This window comes from Macaca nemestrina, chromosome 1 (genome assembly GCF_043159975.1).
Source record: "Macaca nemestrina isolate mMacNem1 chromosome 1, mMacNem.hap1, whole genome shotgun sequence".
NCBI classification, from domain to species: Eukaryota; Metazoa; Chordata; class Mammalia; order Primates; family Cercopithecidae; genus Macaca; species Macaca nemestrina.
In genome coordinates, this window is record NC_092125.1 from 86,735,717 (window position 1) to 86,757,712 (window position 21,996).

General features: G+C 44.8%; 1 long non-coding RNA gene across 1 annotated transcript; it reads right to left on the bottom strand.

The window, feature by feature from the left end:
* Positions 1-470: 470 nt before the first annotated feature.
* Positions 471-20,236, bottom strand: LOC105499685 (uncharacterized). The gene is made up of 2 exons (XR_011615258.1): positions 5,202-20,236; positions 471-3,532 (listed from the first exon to the last, which is right to left on the bottom strand). It is a non-coding gene; the product is annotated as an uncharacterized lncRNA (long non-coding RNA).
* Between the last annotated feature and the right edge of the window lie 1,760 nt (positions 20,237-21,996).

The window sequence follows — 21,996 nt, forward strand, 5'->3', positions numbered from 1 at the left end:
CCTTCCTTCCTTTCTTTTCTTTTCTCTTTTCTTTTCTTTTCTTTTTCTTTTCTTTCAGACAGAGTCTCGCTCTGTTGCCGAGGCTGGAGTGCAGTGGCACGATATTGACTCACTATAGCCTCTGTCTCCTGGGTTCAAACAATTCTCCTGCCTCAGCCTCCTGACTAGCTGGGACTACAGGCATGCAGCACTATGCCCGGCTAATTTTTGTATTTTCAGTAGAGACGGGGTTTCACTATGTTGGCCAGGATGGCCTCCACCTCCTGACCTTATGATCTGTCGGCCTCAGCCTCACAAAGTGCTGGGATTACAGGCATGAGCCACCACACCCAGCCTTTTGCAATTTTTCATCAAAATTTGAGAGGACCAAGGGCTCCTCTTGGCACCTACACCAGCCACCCTGTCTTGGGAAGTGGGGACGCTGGCACTGTAGCAGGACAAGCAGCAGACAAAACTCCTCAGACACCGAGTTAAAGAAGGAAGGGGTTTATTTGGCTTGGGGCATTGGCAAGACTTCTGTCTCAAGAGCCGGGCTCCCTGAGTGAGCAATTCCTGTCCCTTTTAAGGGCTCACAACTCTTAAGGGGGTGCATGTGAGAGGGTCGAGATTGATTGAGCAAGCAGGGGCTACGTGACTTTGGGATGCATGCACTGGTAATTAGATCAGAACAAAACAAGATAGGGATTTTCACAGTGCATTTCTATACAATGTCTGTAATCTATAGATAACAGAACCAATTAGGTCAGGGGTCGATCTTTAACTACCAGGCCCAGGGTGTGGCGCCGGGCTGTCTGCTGTGGATTTCATTTCTGCCTTTTAGTTTTGACTTCTTCTTTCTTTGGAGGCCGAAATTGGGCATAAGACAATATGAGGGGTGGTCTCCTCCCTTATTCCCCTCTTTTGAGACTCTCACTCCTTTTATTAGTGGGAGTTCTCACTTTCATTTTTACTCCCCATGTCTTCTTTCAAGACAGATCCATAGTGATTCATATAGCACATTTGTGCATTATGATGAACTAAGGTAGCAATGAAGCTTTTTATCATTCAAAGAAGTACAGGTAGCAAAGGGAGCAGTAAGTAGGCTCCTATTACTATTATAACTCTTATTAAAGAATTTTAAATCCTCCTAGTGCTGGGAGCCATTTTCTAAACATGGCCCAAGAGTAAAATCTATGCCACACTTGCACGGGCATGTGTGCCAGTTTTGTCATATCGCTAACCATGTCTTCAACTACTTGCCCTTGATTATCTGTGTGTAGGCAGCAATTAGTAAGATTAAATTTCCTACAGATCTCTCCTTCAGCTGCTAGCAAGTAGTTGAGAGCTAATCTATTTTGATAAATAGCATTTCTCATCTGAGTAGTCGAGAGCTAATCTATTTTGATTGATAGCATTTCTCCTCTGAGTTTCTTGCTAGGCCAGAATAGTCAAGGCTCTGCCGGTTTTATTAGTGATTTTTTTTTTTTTTTTTTTTTTTTTTGAGACGGAGTCTGGCTCTGTCGCCCGGGCTGGAGTGCAGTGGCCGGATCTCAGCTCACTGCAAGCTCTGCCCCCCGGGTTTACGCCATTCTCCTGCCTCAGCCTCCCGAGTAGCTGGGACTACAGGCGCCCGCCGCCTCGCCCGGCTAGTTTTTTGTATTTTTTAGTAGAGACGGGGTTTCACCGTGTTCGCCAGGATGGTCTCGATCTCCTGACCTAGTGATCCGCCCATCTCGGCCTCCCAAAGTGCTGGGATTACAGGCTTGAGCCACCGCGCCCGGCCTATTAGTGATTATTTTTAAGACAGATTGTAACCTTATGATTTGGTTGATCATGTAAATGGGGGTCCGGTATCCCCATGAGCCATCTTGTGCCTAAGTAGCAGGCCTATGATACTGTATGATTCTCTCAGGGGGCCATATATCTTTTTTTTTTTTTTTTTTTTTCCAATTTCTTATAGCTATGCTTCTCTTTTCAAGGGAAGCATAGACAGGGAAGCTCAGGAGTTCGCCTATTTTTATGGGCAGTAGGAAGAAAGGTGGTTTAATAGTGCCAATAACACAACTACCTGCCCACTGGTCAGGTAATTTGGCATAAGCTCTATGCCCACGTATCCAATACAATCCAGTGGGGACTGTCCAGTCCTGGTGGGACCCCAGGTGGGTCCACACGGTTTGCAACTTTGGGAATTTGCTAACTGGATTTCTCTCTGTGTGATTTGAACTCCACCAAGTGACTGTTTCTGTGGTACCATTATACAGTTTCTGTCCCAGACAACTAAGACGTACTACAGGGTGAGTGAATTCTTTTCCTTCTCTAGCTATGCAATATTGTCCAATAATTGAGGTTTTAGGACCCAGAAATTATCAGGGTGATTCTTTTGAGCTGGGAATTAATCAGGAACTGGGTCTGTAGACACTAATTCTTGGGCTTCCCATGGTCATTGATCTCCTATTACAGTTCCTCCACATACATAACATGAAGTGACATTGAGAGACTGGGCTATATACTCAGCTAATTGAAAAAACAAATTTCTTGTTTTTCCTGGAATTTCTGGTACTGGTACATTTAGTTCATCATAGAAAGTTTGAAACACTGGTTCAGGAGAGCGTTTGTACACTTCTCCTCGAACCAAGATATTTACTCAAGGATCTAGTCTGGCCCCATCAATTCCTAAGGTCACACACTCCTCTTCTTTTCAGCAAGGATCAAAAGGATTTGTTGTTACTAGCTCTAAGGGGTTACATTGTCCCTTAATACAGAAAGGGCCATTTTTTCCTTTCTGAAGGTGGACTGGATCCTTTTCATCATTTTTTTTCTTTTATCCAAGTGGCCTAAATGACACAAGACCAGTATTTACATTTATTTCCACACAGTCCTAATTTATGACAGATGTACTTATTTTCTGCAATGTAGCCTCTTTTCTAACTAAGAGAACCACACCTTATTCCTAACTTATTACTATTAATGATAGCACAGGCATCAAATTTTAAGGTGACTTGTTAGGGCAACCTTTTTTTTTTTTTTTTCTGTTTTGGCTAACACTTTACTCATATCATTTATGAGCTCCCACCTGTCCTTAGTTCTTAATCTTATTTTGAGAACTGTGGTCATGGGAGACTCAGATGGGTCATAACACATATCAGGTTGGTCATTTCCTGGGCTACGTACCTTGTATAGAATAATATTATACAAACAACTTATTTTTAGAGTTCCAGTACACTTACAATAACCATAAAATAATAGGACCATAGCAACCTTTTGTCCAACTCAGTGATTTGATGTATACACTGGGAACAGCCCTCAGTCTGAGGAAGGTCAGTTGAAGTCCTTACTGTACAAGTCCAAATTTTAAGGAAAATGAGTCCCACGATGAGTTTCCTCATGCTTCGGCCATGCATGGACTAGTCAGCTTCCAGGTGTGACTGGAGCAGGGCTTGTCGTCTTTTTCAGAGTCACTTTGCAGGGTTGGCGAAGCTGCTCCCATCCATGTACAGCTCCCAGTCTACTGATGTTTAAGGATGGTCTTGGAGGTTGGGCCCACTAGAAAAAACTGAGTCCAATACTTATACACAGTTATGTTTAACTGGGCTCTCTGATACCAGGAGCAAGGTGGCGGGGTTTAGGGTGTTGCAAACTTAAATGGTTATGTGGGGATTTTCACAGAGCAAGCTTTGGTATCTAGTTAGTCTAGCATTTATTAGCTAATGGTGTCCTTTGGTATTTATTAAAATCACCACAGCACGGGGGGACTTTATGTTTAGGTTTTGCCTAAGAGTTAGCTTATCTGCTTCTTGTGCTAACAGGGCCTTTGCTGCCAGGGCCCTTGGACATGGTGGCCAGCCTTTGGAAACTCTGTCTAGTTGTTTTGAGAGATAGGCCACTGGCCTTGGCCAGGGCCCTACATTCTGGGTTAAAACTCCAACTGCCTTTTTTTTTTTTTTTTTGACACATAGAGTTAAAGAGTTTTGTCAGGTCAGGTAGCCTCAGGTATGGGGCCGACCTGAGTTTTTCTTTTAATTCATGAAAAGCTCGTTGCTGTTGGTTGTAAATAGACGTAGTTTATCTAATCTACATTTTTATTAACTGTCACCTACTAAAATATTGACTCAAATCCTGCAGCTATTTTATTTCAAGCTTCAAATTGATCTGGTATTCCTCGTGGGACTCCAGTTGCGTCTAAATAAACATGAGAGTTGGAAGACCCATAAGGGTCTTTATGGTGTCTTATTATTATTTTTCCTTCTGGTTGATTAAATGCCAGGATGAAAGGGATAGCCAACTGGACTAAAGTACGAGTGCCACTTCAGTTATTCAGCAGAGTGCCTAGTAAAGGTCCACCACAATACCACCACACATCCGCTCAGGGATGAACAAGGGCTGACTGACTGATAAGCTCTTGAAAATTCTTAAGCTCACTGCATCCTTTCAAGTCTCCAAGGAATGCTAAGTTTCCTCCCTGTCATGAGAGACACGAAGTGAACTTAGTGTTGGGAGATGGAAGCTGGATGGCCCTCGGGGGCTGAACTGCAGGGTGCGGGACTTTGGGATATAGCAGAGAGAGAGCTGGGCATGACTTATTACTCCAGGCTGTAGAATCCTGGAAAAGAGCTACCATGCAGCCCACACCTGGTCGACTGGAGGACCACCTTAATGGAAAGGGGACAATCTGGGCCTCTGGCCTGCCATGTGCACAAGCATAACAATTGCTTTTGTTTAATGTACAGATGGAATATTTGATCCATTTTAACCAGGTATTTGCATCTTGGTATCCTGTCTTAATTGCTAAAGTGTGTTTTAAGTCTTTAACTTCTGTGATCCTCTAGTAAAATGAATGTACGGTTTTAGGGAAATTACAAAAACCGGTTGGGGCAGTCCATCCTTGCTCTTTAGTGGTCCACAGAATGTTGGCATGAAAGCTCTACATCAGGGGGCAACACTCCTGGTTGGCACTGGGGTCTTTATCGAAATCTCCCCAGATTAAATGGTCCTAGTTTACTAATGCCTAGTCTGAGGAGAGTCAGGAGGGACAGAAGTACTTTTCTGAAGTAGAAAGCTGTCTTTGAATTGGCAAGTCCTCACAGGGTATAACAAGGTAAGTATTAAATGCAATAGTTTGAGGTGAAATTGACTTGGTTATATTAATAACTAGATGGTCAGCAATAGAATGAGGAAAGAAGAAAGATTAATAGAACAGATTAAAAGAATTAAATTTTTCTTACCTTTAGTTTGGTAGGGTTTTCCCCTGGGACTATGGCCCATGACTCTGGAGGGGGTGGCACTTTCTTGACTCGGGTGTGATGAGTCCCTCCTTTTTTTGCTGTATGAACAGCACTCTTGCTGGTTAGCAGCACAAGGTAAGGTCCTTCCCAGGCTGGCTCAAGTTTTTCTTCTTTCCACCTTTTGATGAGAAAGTGATCTTCAGGCTGGTGCTGGTTTACTGGAAATTCTAGCGGTGGTACCTGTGCTAAAAGACTTTTAGTTTTTTTTTTGCGAGAAAGGAAAGTGGAAGATAAAACAAGTATATAATTTTTAAGAAATTGACCTTTTGTTTTAAATGTGGGGACCTTGGGAGTGGACTTTATAGTCCTTAGTGCCTTTTTACTGAGAAATTTCCTTAAGCACCTATTTTTATTAGTTTTTAAACCAAAGAAAGCCAAATACCGTTTTACATTTAACAATGCTTCTCATATGATTTTTATACCAGATAAGCTAAATGTTATCTTTATATTAGTGTGCTATTAATGTTAAACCTAATTTTAATAAAACCTTGTAGATATATTTATTTAATTTTTAATGTTTGACCATAAGGTAAGATTTTATAGACTCTTTTTAATCTTTTATAATTTTTGCTAAAGAGCAGATTGGTGCTTTAAGAAAAACTTGTTATGCTTTTACTTTAATGTTTGGTTCACAGAAAAACTGGATGATACTTCTTTAACTTTAGCTAATATGTTTACACACAGAATGTTCTTTACAATTAACGTTTTAAACCTTGCTTAAACCTTCAAAACAGTAGTTTTTAACTTTTTAATGTAGGTAAAAATGTATATTCTTATGCCTCCTTATAATCCTTTTACCAAAGGTATGTTTTGCTTTTCTTTTCTTTTTTTTGAGGCGGAGTCTTCACTCTGTCGCCCAGGCTGGAGTGCAGTGGCACCATCTCGGCTCACTGCAAGCTCCGCCTCCCGGGTTCGCGCCATTCTCCTGCCTCAGCCTCCGGAGTAGCTGGGACTACAGGCGCCCACCACCGCGCCCGGCTAATTTTTTGTATTTTAGTAGAGACGGGGTTTCACCGTGTTAGCCAGGATGGTCTCGATCTCCTGACCTCGTGATCCACCCGCCTCGGCCTCCCAAAGTGCAGGGATTACAGGCGTGAGCCACCGTGCCCGGCCTGTTTTGCTTTTCTTATACACCTTGTACATAAACTGTTTTTTTGTTTCTTTTGTTTTGTTTTTCTTTTCAATAGTTTTACATTCAGGAGGCTTAGTTACTTTTAAATTACACATTTTTTGCATAAATTCTTTTTTAACACACTTTTTTTTATAACCTTTTTTTTTTTTTATGTCTATGGACTAGACTGTCTAAGGCCACAAGTTTAGAAGTTACTATAATACATGTTACACTGTTAACTTTTAGCAAACTTTACTTTTGTTGAAAACTTTGTAAGTTTGGGATTTTAATTATCTTTTGCTATTAATAAGACCTTGTTTTGTCCAAATTAGAATTGGTATAATGGCTTTTAAAGGAATAGGGTACACTTTTTTTTTTCTCTTAACTACTTGTATATCTCTCTCTTTCTTTCTTTCTCTCTTTGACTTTGTCTCTCTCTCTTTGACTTTTCTTTTGCCTCTGTCTCCTCTCTCTCTGCCTCTCTCTTTCTTTTCAGGGAGGAGACCACCCCTCATATTGTCTTATGCCCAATTTCTGCCTCCAAAGAAAGAAGAAGTCAAAACTAAACGGCAGAAATGAGATCCACAGGCAGACAGCAGGGCGCCACACCCTGGGCCTGGTTCTGTTATCTATAGATTACAGACATTGTATAGGAATACACTGTGAAAATCCCTGTCCTGTTTTGTTCTGATCCAATTACCGGTGCATGCATCCCCCAGTCACGTACCCCCTGCTTGCTCAATCAATCAAGACCCTCTCACTTGCACCCCCTTAGAGTTGTGAGCCCTTAAAAGGGACAGGAATTGCTCACTCAGGGAGCTTGGCTCTTGAGACTGAAGTCTTGCCAATGCCCCTGGCTGAATAAACCCCTTCATTCTGTAACTCGGTGCCTGAGGAGTTTTGTCTGCCTCTCCTCCTGCTACATTTCTTGGTTACCTGACCGGGAAGCGAGGTGAATGGTGGATGGTGGAGGCAGCTCCTTAGGCAGCTTAAGCCTGCCCTATGGAACATCCCTGCGGGGGACTCCGACCAGCCCCAGCGACGCGGATCCTGAGAGTGCTCCCAGGTGGGCATTTGTCCCGGTGGGACGCTTCGCCAAAGCAGTGTGTGGCAGGCCCCCGTGGAGGATCAAAGCAGTGGCTGAACACTGGGAAGGAATGGGCACTTGGAGTCTGGACATGTAAAACTTGGTAAGACTAGTCTTGGGAACTTGCCCACTCCATTTGAGTGGAAGCGTGGCCTGATCACCCACAGCGTGCCTTTATCGGCACTTTGGTTTTGGTTTTGACTTGGTTTGAATTGCTTGACAGGACTGGTCTTGGGAACTTGCCCACTCCATTTGAGGGGAAGCGTGGCCTGATCACCCACAGTGTGCCTTTATCGGCACTTTGGTTTTGGTTTCGACTTGCTTTGAATTGCTTGACAGGATTGGTCTTGGGAACTTGCCTACTCCATTTGAGTGGAAGCGTGGCCTGATCACCCATGGTGTGTGTTAGGCAGGGATCTAGACCCAACATGGCGGCGCCACCCAGTGTGGTAGGCCCTTTGCTTGAGACTTCCCTTCCTCTTTGAACACACCCGCAGACTTGCATATGTCAGAAGTTCTGGCTGGGCAACCACACTCCCCCATGACCTGCAGCTCACCTGCATTCCACAAGTTCGTAAACAGCAGTTTCGGTTAACAGTTTCCAAAGACCCCTTCCTCATGACACTTACTCAACTCCTGCCCTAGTAGTTTCAAGACCCCCAGGCCCTGTTTGCACAACCAGCTTCCCTGCCTCTCGGGCTATAAAAAGCCCCTATCCTACTCCCTCAGCGCGACTTCCTCGGCCTGCACCTTTGGACCAAGGAACCTCACCCGGGAGTCCTAATAAAGACTATTCTTAGTGCCATTTGCTTAGTGTCTTCATTCCCGGTTTGGCTCCAGCCTCAGTTTACCTTTATATTTGGTGCCGAAACCCGGGAGGAGACCCCCTCCCTGGACCCCTGCCGGGTCAGGCAGGCTCTCCTCTCCCCAAGCCAGGACCTCCTTTCCAAGCCGGGAGCCATTTCACCAAATCCAAGACTCAATTCAATCACTGCTGGATAAGTTTTCCCCCGTCCTGTAGGCCTCCTCTGGGAAGTCCCTGTCCGAAACATGTGGCCACATCAGGGGCTCCCTCCAGTCAACTGTGACCTTGGCACTGGGGACTAGGAGATGTCCAACCTCCCTGGAAGCCGCCATACCCCGCACTCCACGTGACAGTAGGAGGACGCTCCCATTGCCTCCGGACTGCCCGCCTTAGGACCATGGGAAATACCCAGTCCAAACCAAACAGAAAATCCCCTCTGAGGTGCCTCTTGGCTAATTTCCAGACTTTAAGTCTCAGCCAAGACCTAAAACAAAAGTGGCTCATTTTCTTCTGCACAGTAGCATGGCCACAGTATAAATTGGATAATCAGTCTCAGTGGCCTGCAGAAGGCACTCTAGACTTTAACATCCTCACAGATCTGACCAACTTCTGCAAGAGACTAGGCAAATGGTACAAGATACCCTATGTTCAAGCCTTTTGGGACTTGCGTTCTTGCCCAGATCTCTACGCCCAATGCTCATTAGCTCAGGTTCTACTCGCAAAGTGTCTTCCCTCGAGCAAGGAGAGGGATGATTCCTCCTCTTTTTCTGAGCCTCCTGACACCCTATCCCGGCCACCCCTCCTGTCTCCTGCCCAACCTCCTCCTTACCCTGACCCACCATTATCCCTGTCCTTGTCAATGCCTCCCCTCCCTCCCACCCCTCATGTGCCCTTACCAACCCGACAGATTCTGTCTCCCCTACCTCCACCTCCTCCCCTTCCTCACCTGTCTCAGCCCATACTCGGTCCAGGACCGACCTCCTGTGTCCCTTGCGAGAGGTGGCAGGCGCCAAAGGAGTAGTCTGGGTCCATGTGCTGTTTTCATTGGCAGATTTGTCTAAGGTTGAGGAGCATGCAGGCTCCTTTTTGGCCAATCCTACTCATTATATCAAAGAGTTCAGGTATCTATGCCAGGCATATGATCTCACCTGGCATGACCTCCATGTTGTTATGACCTCAACACTGTCCCCTGAGGAACGGGAGTGTATCGTAGCGGCAGCCAGGCAGCACACTGACCAGGTTCATTTAACTGACCACGCCATGCAAGTTGGCACTGAGGCGGTGTCCTCAGCCAAGCCCAACTAGGACTAGCATGTTCATCAGGCAGGCCGCCGCAGCCGAGATATGATGGTCCAGTGCCTTCTTGCTGGCATGTAGGCAGCCTTCAATAAGTCAGTCAATTTTAATAAGTTAAAGAAGGTAGTCTAAGGCTCAGATGAAAATCCAGCTGTTTTTTCTTAACCGACTGACAGAGTCACTTATTCAGTACACCTGCCTTGACCCTGCCTCCCCTGCAGGAGGAGCCATCTTAGCTTCATACTTTATTTCTCAGTCCACCCCCAGTATCCAAAAAAGTTAAAAAACGTGGAGGACGGCCCTCAAACTCCCATCCTGGACTTAGTCAAACTGGCCTTCAAGGTCTACAACTCCAGGGAGGAGGCAGCTGAGGCCCAACGACAGGCCAGGCTAAAACAAAAGGTACAACTCCAAACCCAGGCCTTGGTAGCAGCCCTGAGGCCAGCCCGCTCCAGGAGCTCCCAGAAAAGATGTACTGCCCGAGCGCCACCTGGTGCCTGCTTCAAGTGCGGAAACGACAGCCAATGGGCCAGGCAGTGCTCTAACCCAAAGGAGCCAACTCACCCCATCCGAACTGTTGGCAAATGGGCCACTGGAAGTCAGACTGCCCCGACCTAAGGACGGTCACTGCGCCTCCACGTGACGACCCTCCTCCAGGTATTGGAGGTGCCTCCAGCTCCTCCACACTGACAAAGATTGAAGAGGCCCAGACTCAGGGGACCCCTCTCACTCTCGCCGAGCCCAGTATGCTCCAGGTAGCGGGTAAGTCCATATCCTTCCTTAGGGACATGGAGGCTACCTACTCTGTTTTGCCTTCCTTCAGTGGCCCCAGCCACCCTTCCACTGTCACAGTCATGGGAATTGACGGCACTCCCTCCACCTACCGCCAGACTCCTCCTCTGTCTTGCCCCTTGGATGGCTCCCTCTTCTTGCACTCATTTCTTATCATTCCTTCATGCCCAGTCCCCTTGTTGGGATGAGATCTCCTCTCCAAGCTAGGGGCCTCAGCTCACTTCCGACCCAACCCCTCCCCACACCTCACGTTCCTCTTCCCCCTCCTCTCACCTGACGAACCCTGCCAGGCTGACCCCCTACTCCCGTTTCCAGTCCCCATTAACCCTGAGGTGTGGGACACCTCCACCCCGATCATTGCCCAGCACCACACTCCGGTCCGCATCCGGCTAAAAGACCCTTCCAAGTTCCCCTCTAGACCCCAGTTCCCTATCTCCCTTGAACACTGACAAGGACTAAAACCCATCATTACATGCCTGCTCCGGCAGCACATTCTAGTTCCCACAACTCACGATGTAATACTCCTATCCTGCCTGTACAGAAAAGCTCTGGGGCCTATCGTCTCGTACAGGACCTACGCCTCATCAATGAGGCAGTAGGCCCTACCTTTCCAGTTGTTCCTAATCCATATACACTCCTCTCGCACGTTCCCCCTGACACCACCCATTTCACTGTCCTTGACCTGAAAGATGCCTTCTTTACCATCCCTCTACACCCAGACTGCCACTTTCTGTTTGCTTTTACATTGGAAGATCCAGACACTCATATTTCTTCCCAGCTGACTTGGACTGTTTTGCCTCAAAGGTTCCATGATAGCCCCCATTTTTTCGGACAGGCACTGGCACAGAATGTTGTCCTCTGTCCCCTGACCCAGACTAACAATAGTGTTAGTCTGTAACACTAACAATAGTGTTATTGCAGTATGTCGATGACTTATTACTATGTAGTCCTTCCTAGGAGTGCTCCCTTGCAGATACTGCTACACTTTTAAATTTTCTAGGCGACTGAGGTTATCAGGTTACCCCAGCTAAGGCTCAACTTTGCAGCCCTTCTGTCACCTACCTAGGCATACTCCTCACACCCACTACAAAAAGCCTCACAGCGGATAGAATAAGCCTCATTGAAACTCTCCAGCCTCCTCAGGATGCGGAAGAGATCTTGTCCTTCCTAGGACTGGTGGGCACAGTGAGTCTTATCCCATGGCCCGACTCAGGATCTTTAAGGCCTACATCAAGGTCATAAGCAGCCTCATCAGCCTGGCCTCTGACATCAGACAACAGGAGGAAGCCATCTCAGCTCTAGCCCAGGCAGTAAGCCCCAGGACAGCAGCAACCCTTTTTCCTGGCTTGGCCGAGGTACACAACATCTCTCGTTGTTTCTTGTGTGCAGCCTTGAATAAGCCCCCACTGGTTGCGGTACCCTTACCCAGCCCTTTTAACTCCTCTAACCTAACCCCCTCCTTTCCCCTTCCCGGCCGAACACTACATCAATGAGTTAGGACTAGTAGAAACCAATCTCCTCACTCTAGAAAAGATTCAGGAAATATTCCACCAGAAAAACCTCAGATTAAGGCCCTCACTTAGGTGGTGGCAGTCGTCTGTGTGGCCGGTTAAGTCCTACCCTTTCTAAGCCCCTTACTAATCATTGGCTTCTTGCTACTTATAGCACCCTGTGTCCTCCGCTTCATCCAGGACAGCATGAAAGAAGTCTTCCAGGTCACTTTCAATCAGATGCTGCTCTACCCTTATACCTGAGTTCCGACCTCCGAAGAACCCCACGATGACCCATACCAGCAGGAAGCAGCCAGATGAACACGTCACCCCATTTTCTTATTAGAAAGAAGTCGGAATGTTAGGCAGGGATCTAGACCCGACATGGCAGCGCCACCCGGCGTAGCAGGCCCTTTGTTCGAGACTTCCCTTCCTCTTTGAACACACCCGCAGACTTGCATATGTCAGAAGTTCTGGCTGGGCAACCACACTCCCCCATGACCTGCAGCTCACCTGCATTCCACAAGTTCGTAAACAGCAGTTTCGGTTAACAGTTTCTAAAGACCCCTTCCTCATGACCCTTACTCAACTCCTGCCCTAGTAGTTTCAAGACCCCCCAGGCCCTGTTTGCACAACCAGCTTCCCTGCCTCTCGGGCTATAAAAAGCCCCTATCCTACTCCCTCAGCGCTACTTCCTCGGCCCACACCTTTGGACTGAGGAACCTCACCCGCAAGCCCTAATAAAGGCTATTCTCACTGCCATTTGCCTTGTGTCTTCGTTCCCGGTTTGGCTCCAGCCTCAGTTTACCTTTACAGTGTGCCTTTATCGGCACCTTGGTTGTGTTTTGATTTGGTTTGAATTGCTTGACAAGACAGGTCTTGGGAACTTGCCCACTCCATTTGAGTGTAAGCGTGGCCTGATCACCCACGGTGTGCCTTTATCGGCACTTTGGTTTTGGTTTTGACTTGGTTTGAATTGCTTGACAGGACCGGTCTTGGGAACTTGCCTACTCCATTTGAGTGGAAGGGTGGCCTGATCACCCATCGTGTGCCTGTACTAGCACTTTGGTTTTTGTTTTTGACTTGACTTGGATTGCTTGATACTTTGGTTTTGGTTTTGAGCTGGCTTGGATTTCTGGATACTCTGATTTTGGTTTTGATTTTGGTTTGGTGTAAACTACAAAAGTGTGTGTGTGCCATTTTTACCCATTGTTTTGTGGTGTGCGTGTGGTGTGAGCGTGGTGTTTTGTCTAGAGGAAACATGCGTGAGGCACAAAGTAAGCCCACCCCACTAGGAACTATGTTGAAAATTTTCAAAAAAAAAAAAAAGTATTTAAGGGAGACTATGGAGTACTGTGACACCAGGAAAGCTTAAAACTTTGTCGAAGATAGACTGGCCAGCATTAGAGGTAGGTTGGCCATTAGAATGAAGCCTGAACAGGTCCCTTGTTTCAAAGGTATGGCACAAGGTAACCTGTAAGCCAGGGAACCCAGACTCAGCTTGTTTTAGATCCCCTGCCCCCAACACATGGCGGTTGAGAGAATAGCAGCTTAAGTGGCTGGCAGAGGCAAGGAAGGACCAGCAGTGAGAGAGAAAGGAAACAGACAGAGAGGAAAAGAGGCAAAGAGACAGAGTGGAAGAGACAGACAAATAGGGAGTCAAGGAGAGACAGAAAGACAGAGACAGAGAGAGAGAGGAAGAGACAGAGGCAAAAGGAAAGTCAGAGAGAGACAAAGTCAAAGAGAGAAAGACAGATATACAAGTAGTTAAGAAAAAAAAAAAAAAAAAGGACCCTATTCCTTTAAAAGCCAAGGTAAATTTAAAACCTGTAATTGATAATTGAAGGTATTTTCTGTAACTCTATAACACTCCAATACCACTTTGTTGTCAGTGTAAACAAGGGTGTATCCTGAAAGCACTGAGGCCTTCCTTCTGTTAAAAAAAAAAAAAGGTTATCATCTTCGGGATAAAGGGCAGGGTGGAATTTATATAAAAAGAGTGTTATATGGTAAATTCTTGTCCTGAAATAAACTAACTGGTTGTTTAAAGAAAAAAATGTTTGTAATAAGTCAGAAAGTTTAGGCATGTCAAAAAAAAAAATTGCCCGTAAAAGTTGTGAAAGAAAAAAAAAAGGGTTATAAAAAAATGTGTGTTAAAAAAAGAATTTATGCAAAAAATGTCGTATAATTTAAAAGTAACTAGGCCTCCTGAAGGTAAAACTATTGGAAAAAAGAAAAGTTTATACACAAAGTGTATAAGAAAAGCAAAATATATCTTTGGTGAAAGGATTATAAGGAGGCATAAGAATGTACATTTTTAAAAATTATTGTTTTGAAGGTTTAAGTGAGTTTTAAAATGTTAATTGTAAAGAACATTCTGTGTATAAACATATTAGCTAAAGTTAAAGTAGTATCATCCAGTTTTTCTGTGAACTGGACATTAAAGTAAAAGCATAACAGGTTTTTCTTAAAGCACCAACCTGCTCTTTAGCAAAAATTATAAAAGATTAAAAAGAGTCTATAAAATCTTACCTTATGGTCAAACATTAAAAATTAAATATGTCCACAAGGTTTTATTAAAATTAGGTTTAACATTAATGACACACTAATATAAAGATAAAATTTAGCTTATCTTGTATAAAAATCATACGAGAAGCGTTGTTAAATGTAAAATGGTATTTGGCTTTCTTTGGTTTAAAAACTAATAAAAATAGGCGCTAAAGGAAATTTCTCAGTAAAATGGCACTAAGGACTATAAAGTCCACTCCCAAGGTCCCTACATTTAAAACAAAAGGTCAATTTCTTAAAAATCATATACTTATTTTATCTTCCACTTTCCTTTCTCACCAAAAAAAAAAAAAAAAAAAGAAAAGGATGGACTAATCACACCCAAGTCAAGAAAGCGCCAACCCCTCCAGAGTCGTGGGCCATAGTCCCAGGGGAAAACTGTCATGCGCATCCCTGTGAAGAGAACACCAAACAGGCTTTGTGTGAGCAATAAAGCTGTTTATTTCACCTGGGTGCAGGCGGGCTGAGTCCAAAAAGAGAGTCAGCGAAGGGAGATAAGGGTGGGGCCGTTTTATAGGATTTGGGCAGGTAAAGGAAAATTACAGTCAAAGGGGGGTTGTTCTCTGTCGGGCAGGAGTAGGAGTCACAAGGTACTTGGTGGGGGAGCTTTTTGAGTCAGAATGAGCCAGGAAAAGGAATTTCACAAGATAATGTCATCACTTAAGACAAGGATTGGCATTTTCACTTCTTTTGTGGTGGAATGTCATCAGCTAAGGCCGGGCAGGGCATTTTCACTTCTTTTGTGATTTTTCAGTTACTTCAGGCCATCTGGGCATATATACGTGCATGTCACAGGGGATGCGATGGCTAGGCTTGGGCTCAGAGTCCTGACAAAAACTCTACCAAACTAAAGCTAAGAAAAATTTAACTCTTCTAATCTATTCTATTACTCTTCTTTCCTCGTTCTATTGCTGATCATCTGGTTATTAATATAACCAAGTCAATTTCACCTCAAACTATTGCATTTAATGCTTGCTTTGTTACACCCTGTGAGGACTTGCCAAGTCAAAGACAGTTTTCTACTTCAGAGAAGTACTTCTGTCCCTCCTGACTCTCCTCAGACTAGACATTAGTAAACTAGGACCATTTAATCCAAGGAGATTTTGATAAAGACCCCAGTGCCAACCAGGAGTGTTGCCCCCTGATGTAGAGCTTTCATGTCATAGTTGGTCCAACGTTCTGTGGACCACTAAAGAGCAAGGATGGACTGCCCTAACTGGTTTTTGTAATTTCCCTAAAACCGTACATTCATTTTACTAGAGGATCATAGAAGTTAAAGACTTAAAACACACTTTAGCAATAAGACAGGATACCAAGATGCAAATACCTGGTTAAAATGCATCATATATTCCATCTGCACATTAAACAGAAGCAATTGTTACGCTTGTGCACATGGCAGGCCAGAGGCTCAGACTGTCCCCTTTCCACTAAGGTGGTCCTCCAGTCGACCAGGTGTGGGCTGCATGGTAGCTCTTTTCCAGGATTCTACAGCCTGGAGTAATAAGTCATGCCCAGCTCTCTCTGCTATATCCCCAAGTCCCTGCAGTTCAACCCCCGAGGGCCATCCAGCTTCTGTCTCCCAACACTAGGTTTACTTCCTGTCTCTCACAACAGGGAGGAAACTTAGCATTCCTTGGAGACTTGAAAGGATGCAGTGAGCTTAAGAATTTTCAAGAGCTTATCAATGAGTCAGCCTTTGTTCATCCCTGAGCGGATGTGTGGTGGTATTGTGGTGGACCTTTACTAGGCACTCTGCTGAATAACTGGAGTGGCACTTGTACTTTAGTGCAATTGGCTATCCCTTTCACCCTGGCATTTCATCAACTAGAAGGAAAAAAATAATAAGACTTCATAAAGCGAGAGAAGCCCCCTATGGGTCTTTCGACTCTCATGCCTATTTAGACGCAATTGGATTCCCACGAGGAATACCAGATCAATTTAAAGCTTGAAATAAAATAGCTGCAGGATTTGAGTCAATATTTTAGTAGGTGACAGTTAATAAAAATGTAGATTAGATAAACTACATTTATTACAACTAATAGCAATGAGCTTTTCATGAATTAAAAGAAAAACTCATGTCAGCCCCAGCCCTGAGGCTACCTGACCTGACAAAACTCTTTACACTCTATGTGTCAGAAAGAGAAAAAAAAGGCAGTTAGAGTTTTCACACAGACTGTGGGGCCTGGCCAAGGCCAGTGGCCTATCTCTCAAAACAACTAGACAGAGATTCCAAATGCTGGTCCCCAGGTCTAAGGGCCTTGGCAGCAAAGGCCTCGTTAGCACAAGAAGCAGATAAACTAACCCTTAGGCAAAACCTGAATATAAAGCCCCCCCCCCATGCTGTGGTAACTTTAATAAATACCAAAGGTTATTGGTTAACAATGCTAGATTAACCAAGTACCAAAGCTTGCTATGTGAAAATCCCCACATAACCATTGAAGTTTGCAACACCCTAAACCCCACCACCTTGTTCCCGGTATCAGAGAGCACAGTTGAACGTAACTGTGTAGAGGTGTTGGACTCAATTTATTCTAGCAGGCCCAACCTCCAAGACCATCCTTAAACATCAGTAGACTGTAAGCGGTGCGTGGATGGGAGCAGCTTTGCCACTCTCTGCAAAGTGACTCTGAAGAAGACGACAAGCCCTGCTCCAGTCACACCCAGAACCTGACTGGTCCACGCACGGCTGAAGCATGAGGAAACTCATCGCGGGACTCATTTCCCTTAAAATTTGGACTTGTACAGTAAGGACTTCAACTGACCTTCCTCAGACTGAGGGCTGTTCCCAGTGTATATATCAAGTCACTGAGGTAGGACAAAAGGTTGTTATGGTCCTATTATTTTACAGTTATTGTAAGTGTACTGGAACTCTAAAAATAAGTTGTTTGTATAATATTATTCTATACAAGGTATGTAGCCCAGGAAATGACCAACCTAATGTGTGTTATGACCCATCTGAGCCTCCCATGACCACAGTTCTTAAAATAAGATTAAGGACTAAGGACTGGTGGGAGCTCATAAATGATATGAGTAAAGTGTTAGCCAAAACAAACAAACAAACAAAAGGTTGCCCAAACAAGTCACCTTCAAATTTGATGCCTGTGCTGTCATTAACAGTAATAAGGAATAAGGTGTGGTTCTCTTAGTTAGAAAAGAGGCTACATTGCAGAAAATAAGTACATCTGTCATAAATTAGGACTGTGTGAAAATAAATGTAAATACTGGTTTTGTGTCATTTAGGCCACTTGGATAAAATAAAATAAAAAAATGATGAAAAGGATCCAGTCCACCTTCAGAAAGGAAAAAATGGCCCTTCCTGTACTAAGGGACAATGTAACCCCTTAGAGCTAGTAATAACCAATCCCCTTGATCCTCACTGGAAAAAAGGGGAGCGTGTGACATTAGGAATCGATGGGGCCGGACTGGATCCTTGAGTAAATATCTTGGTTCGAGGAGAAGTGTACAAACGCTCTCCTGAACCAGTGTTTCAAACTTTCTATGATGAACTAAATGTGCCAGTACCAGAAATTCCAGGAAAAACAAGAAATTTGTTTTTTCAATTATCTGAGTATATAGCCCAGTCTCTCAATGTCACTTCATGTTATGTATGTGGAGGAACTATAATGGGAGATCAATGGCCATGGGAAGCCTGAGAATTAGGGTCTACAGACCCAGTTCCTGATGAATTCCCAGTTCAAAAGAATCACCGTGATAATTTCTGGGTCCTAAAACCTCAATTATTGGATAATATTGCATAGCTAGAAAAGGAAAAGAATTCACTCAGCCCGTAGGATGACTTAGTTGTGTAAGACAGAAACTGTATAATGGTACCACAGAAACAGTCACTTGGTGGAGTTCAAATCACACAGAGAGAAATCCATTTAGCAAATTCCCGAAGTTGCAAACTGTGTGAACCCACCCAGAGTCCCACGGGGACTGGACAGTCCCCACTGGATTATACTGGTTATGTGGGCATAGAGCTTATGCCAAATTACCTGACCAGTGGGCAGGTAGTTGTGTTATTGGCACTATTAAACCACCTTTCTTCCTACTGCCCATAAAAACAGGCAAACTCCTGGGCTTCCCTATCTATGCTTCCCTTGAAAAGAGAAGCATAGCTATAAGAAATTGAAAAAAATGATAAATGGCCCCCTGAGAGAATCATACAATATTATAGGCCTGCTACTTGGGCACAAGATGGCTCATGGGGATACCGGACCCCCATTTACATGATCAACCGAACCATATGGTTACAAGCTGTCTTAGAAGTAATCACTAATAAAACCGGCAGAGCCTTGACTATTCTGGCTCAGCAAGAAATTCAGATGAGAAATGTTATCTATCAAAATAGATTAGCTCTCAACCACCTGCTAGCAGCTGAAGGAGAGATCTGTAGGAAATTTAACCTTACTAATTGCTGCCTACACATAGATAATTAAGGGCAAGTAGTTGAAAACATGGTTAGAGATATGACAAAACTGGCGCATGTGCCCGTGCAAGTATGGCATAGATATGATCCTGGGGCCATGTTTACAAAATGACTCTCAGCGCTAGGAGGATTTAAAACCCTTATAATAAGAGTTATAATAGTAATAGGAACCTACTTACCGCTCCCTTGTTTGATACCTTTACTTCTTTGAATGATAAAAAGCTTCATCGTTACCTTAGTTCACCAAAATGCCTCAGCACAAATGTACTATATAAATCATTATCGATCTGTCTTGCAAGAAGACATGGGTAGTGAAAATGAAAGTAAGAACTCCCACTAATAAAATGAGTGAGAGTCTCAAAGGAGGGGAATAAGGGAGGAGACCACCCTTCATATTGTCTTATGCCCAATTTCGGCCTCCAAAGAAAGAAGAAGTCAAAACAGAAAGGCAGAAATGAAATCCACAGCAGACAGCCCGGCGCCACACCCTGGGCCTGGTAGTTAAAGATCGACCCCTGACCTAACTGGTTCTGTTATCTATAGATTACAGACATTGTATAGGAATACACTGTGAAAATTCCTATCTTGTTTTGTTCCAATCCAATTACTGGTGCATGCATCCCCCAGTAACATAGCCCCTGCTTGCTCAATCAATCTCGACCCTCTCACATGCACCCCCTTAGAGTTGTGAGCCCTTAAAAGGGACAGGAATTGCTCACTCAGGGAGCTCGGCTCTTGAGACTGAAGTCTTGCCAATGCCCCCGGCCAAATAAACCCCTTCCTTCTTTAACTCGGTGTCTGAGGAGTTTTGTCTGCCGCTTGTCCTGCTACATTTCCTTTCTCTCTCTCCTTGACGCCCTCTTTGTCTCTTCCTCTCTCTCTCTCTCTGCCTCTTTTCCTCTCTGTCTCTTTCCTTTCTCTCTCTCTGCTGGTCTTTCCTTGCCTCTGCCAGCCGCTTATGCTTCTGTTCTCTCAACCACCGTGTGTTGGGGGCGGGGGATCTGAAACAAGCTGGTCTGGGTTCCCTGGCTTACAGGTTACCTTGTGCCGTACCTATGAAACAAGGGACCTGTCCATGATTCCTTCTAATGGCCAACCTACCTCTAACGCTGGCCAGTCTACCTTACACAAAGTTTTAAGTTTTCCTGGTGTCATAGTACTCCGTAGTCTCCCTTAAATCCTTTTCTTGAAAAATTTCAACATAGTTCCTTAATGGGGTGGGCTTACTTTGTGCCTCACCCATGTTTCCTCTAGACAAAACACCACGCTCACACCACACGCACACCACAAAACAAAGGTGCTCCTCCCTTAGCACCACACAATGTGGATTCTGCTAGTGGTAAGGAAGAGAGGCTTTCAGGCAACAATCTTTGCCAATGTCTACTTTCTTTTTTTTTTTTTTTTTTTTTTTTGAGGCGGAGTCTCGCTCTGTCGCCCAGGCTGGAGTGCTGTGGCCGGATCTCAGCTCACTGCAAGCTCCGCCTCCCAGGTTCCCGCCATTCTCCTGCCTCAGCCTCCCGAGTAGCTCGGACTACAGGCGCCCGCCACCTCGCCCGGCTAGTTTTTGTATTTTTTAGTAGAGACGGGGTTTCACCGTGTTAGCCAGGATGGTCTCGATCTCCTGACCTCGTGATCCGCCCGTCTTGGCCTCCCAAAGTGCTGGGATTACAGGCTTGAGCCACCGCGCCCGGCCATGCCAATGTCTACTTTCAAAAGTCTCTATTGCACATGTGTGCAAGTTCATGGCTGCTACCATTTACTAAGCCATGCCCCCAGTATTGGACCTTCAAGGTTTTGTTTTTCCCTCCAAAATGAATAGTGATATGATATACATATCCTCATTTCTTCCCTCTTCCTCTCCCTTCCTCTCTCCCTCCCTTCCGTTCTCTTTCTTTCTTTTTTCTCCTTCCTTCCTTCCCTTTCTTCTTTCTCTCTTTTCCCATTCTTCCTTCCTTCCTCCTCTCCCTTCATCACCATTGTCTTAATCTCAACTACCCAGTGACACTGCCAAAGGTCGCAGGGACCTCTGCCTATGAAAGCTAGGTATTGTCCAAAGTTTCTCCCCATGTGATAGTCTGAAATACGACCTTGTGGGAAGGGAAAGACCTGATCGTCCCCTGGCCTGACACCCGTGAAGGGTCTGTGCTGAAGATGACTAGTATAAGAGGAAAGAAGGCCTCTTGGCAGTTGAGATAGAGAAAAGCATCTGTCTCCTGCCTGTCCCTGGGCAATGGAACATCTCAGTGTAAAACCGGATTGTGTGTTCTGTTTACTGAGAAAGGAGAAAACCGCCTTAGGGCTGAAGGAGGGACTTGCTAGCGCAATGCTGCTCTTTATGCACTAAAAAGGTTTATGGAGATGTTTGTATATGCATAACAAGGCACAGCACTTTTCCTTAAACTTACGTCACAGAGATCTTTATTCATATATCTTACTGCTGACCTTCTCCCTAGGATGATCCTATTATCCTGCCACTTCCCTTTTTCTAAGATGGTAAAGATAATTATCAATAAATACCAAGGGAACTCAGAGACAGGTGTCAGCGTGGGTCCTCTGTATGCTGAGCGCCAGTCCCCTGGGCCCACTTTTTCTCTATACTTTGTCTCTGTGTCTCATTTCTTTTCTCAAGTCTCTCGTTCCACCTAACGAGAAACGCCCACAGGTGTGGAGGGGCAGGCCACCCCTTCACTCAAGTAGCTGGTACTATAGGCATGCACCACCACACCCGACTAATTTTTGTATTTTTAGTAGAGATGGGGTTTCACCATGTTGGCCAGGATGGTCTTGATCTCTTGACCTTGTGATCCGCCTGCCTCAGCTTCCCAAAGTGCTGGGATTACAGGCGTGCGCCACCACACCCAGCTTCAGATGATCCATCCTCCTCCCAAAGTGCTGTGGTTACAGGCCTGAGCCATGGCTCCTGGCCAAGTTGCTTTTTTTTTGTCTGCTTACTTAATAGTGGAAAGAGAGTCTCGTTTTATTTTCCTCTTTCTTAACTGGGCAGAGTGTACATTTTTTTCTCATGTGTGTTCAATCATTTGTGCGTTTTTTTCCTGCGATTTGAAAAATCCCACGACAAGGTGCATTTTCCATTGTGCTTTTCCTTACCAAATTTTAAACTCTTTGTATATTTGTGGCTAAAATGTTCCTAATTTGG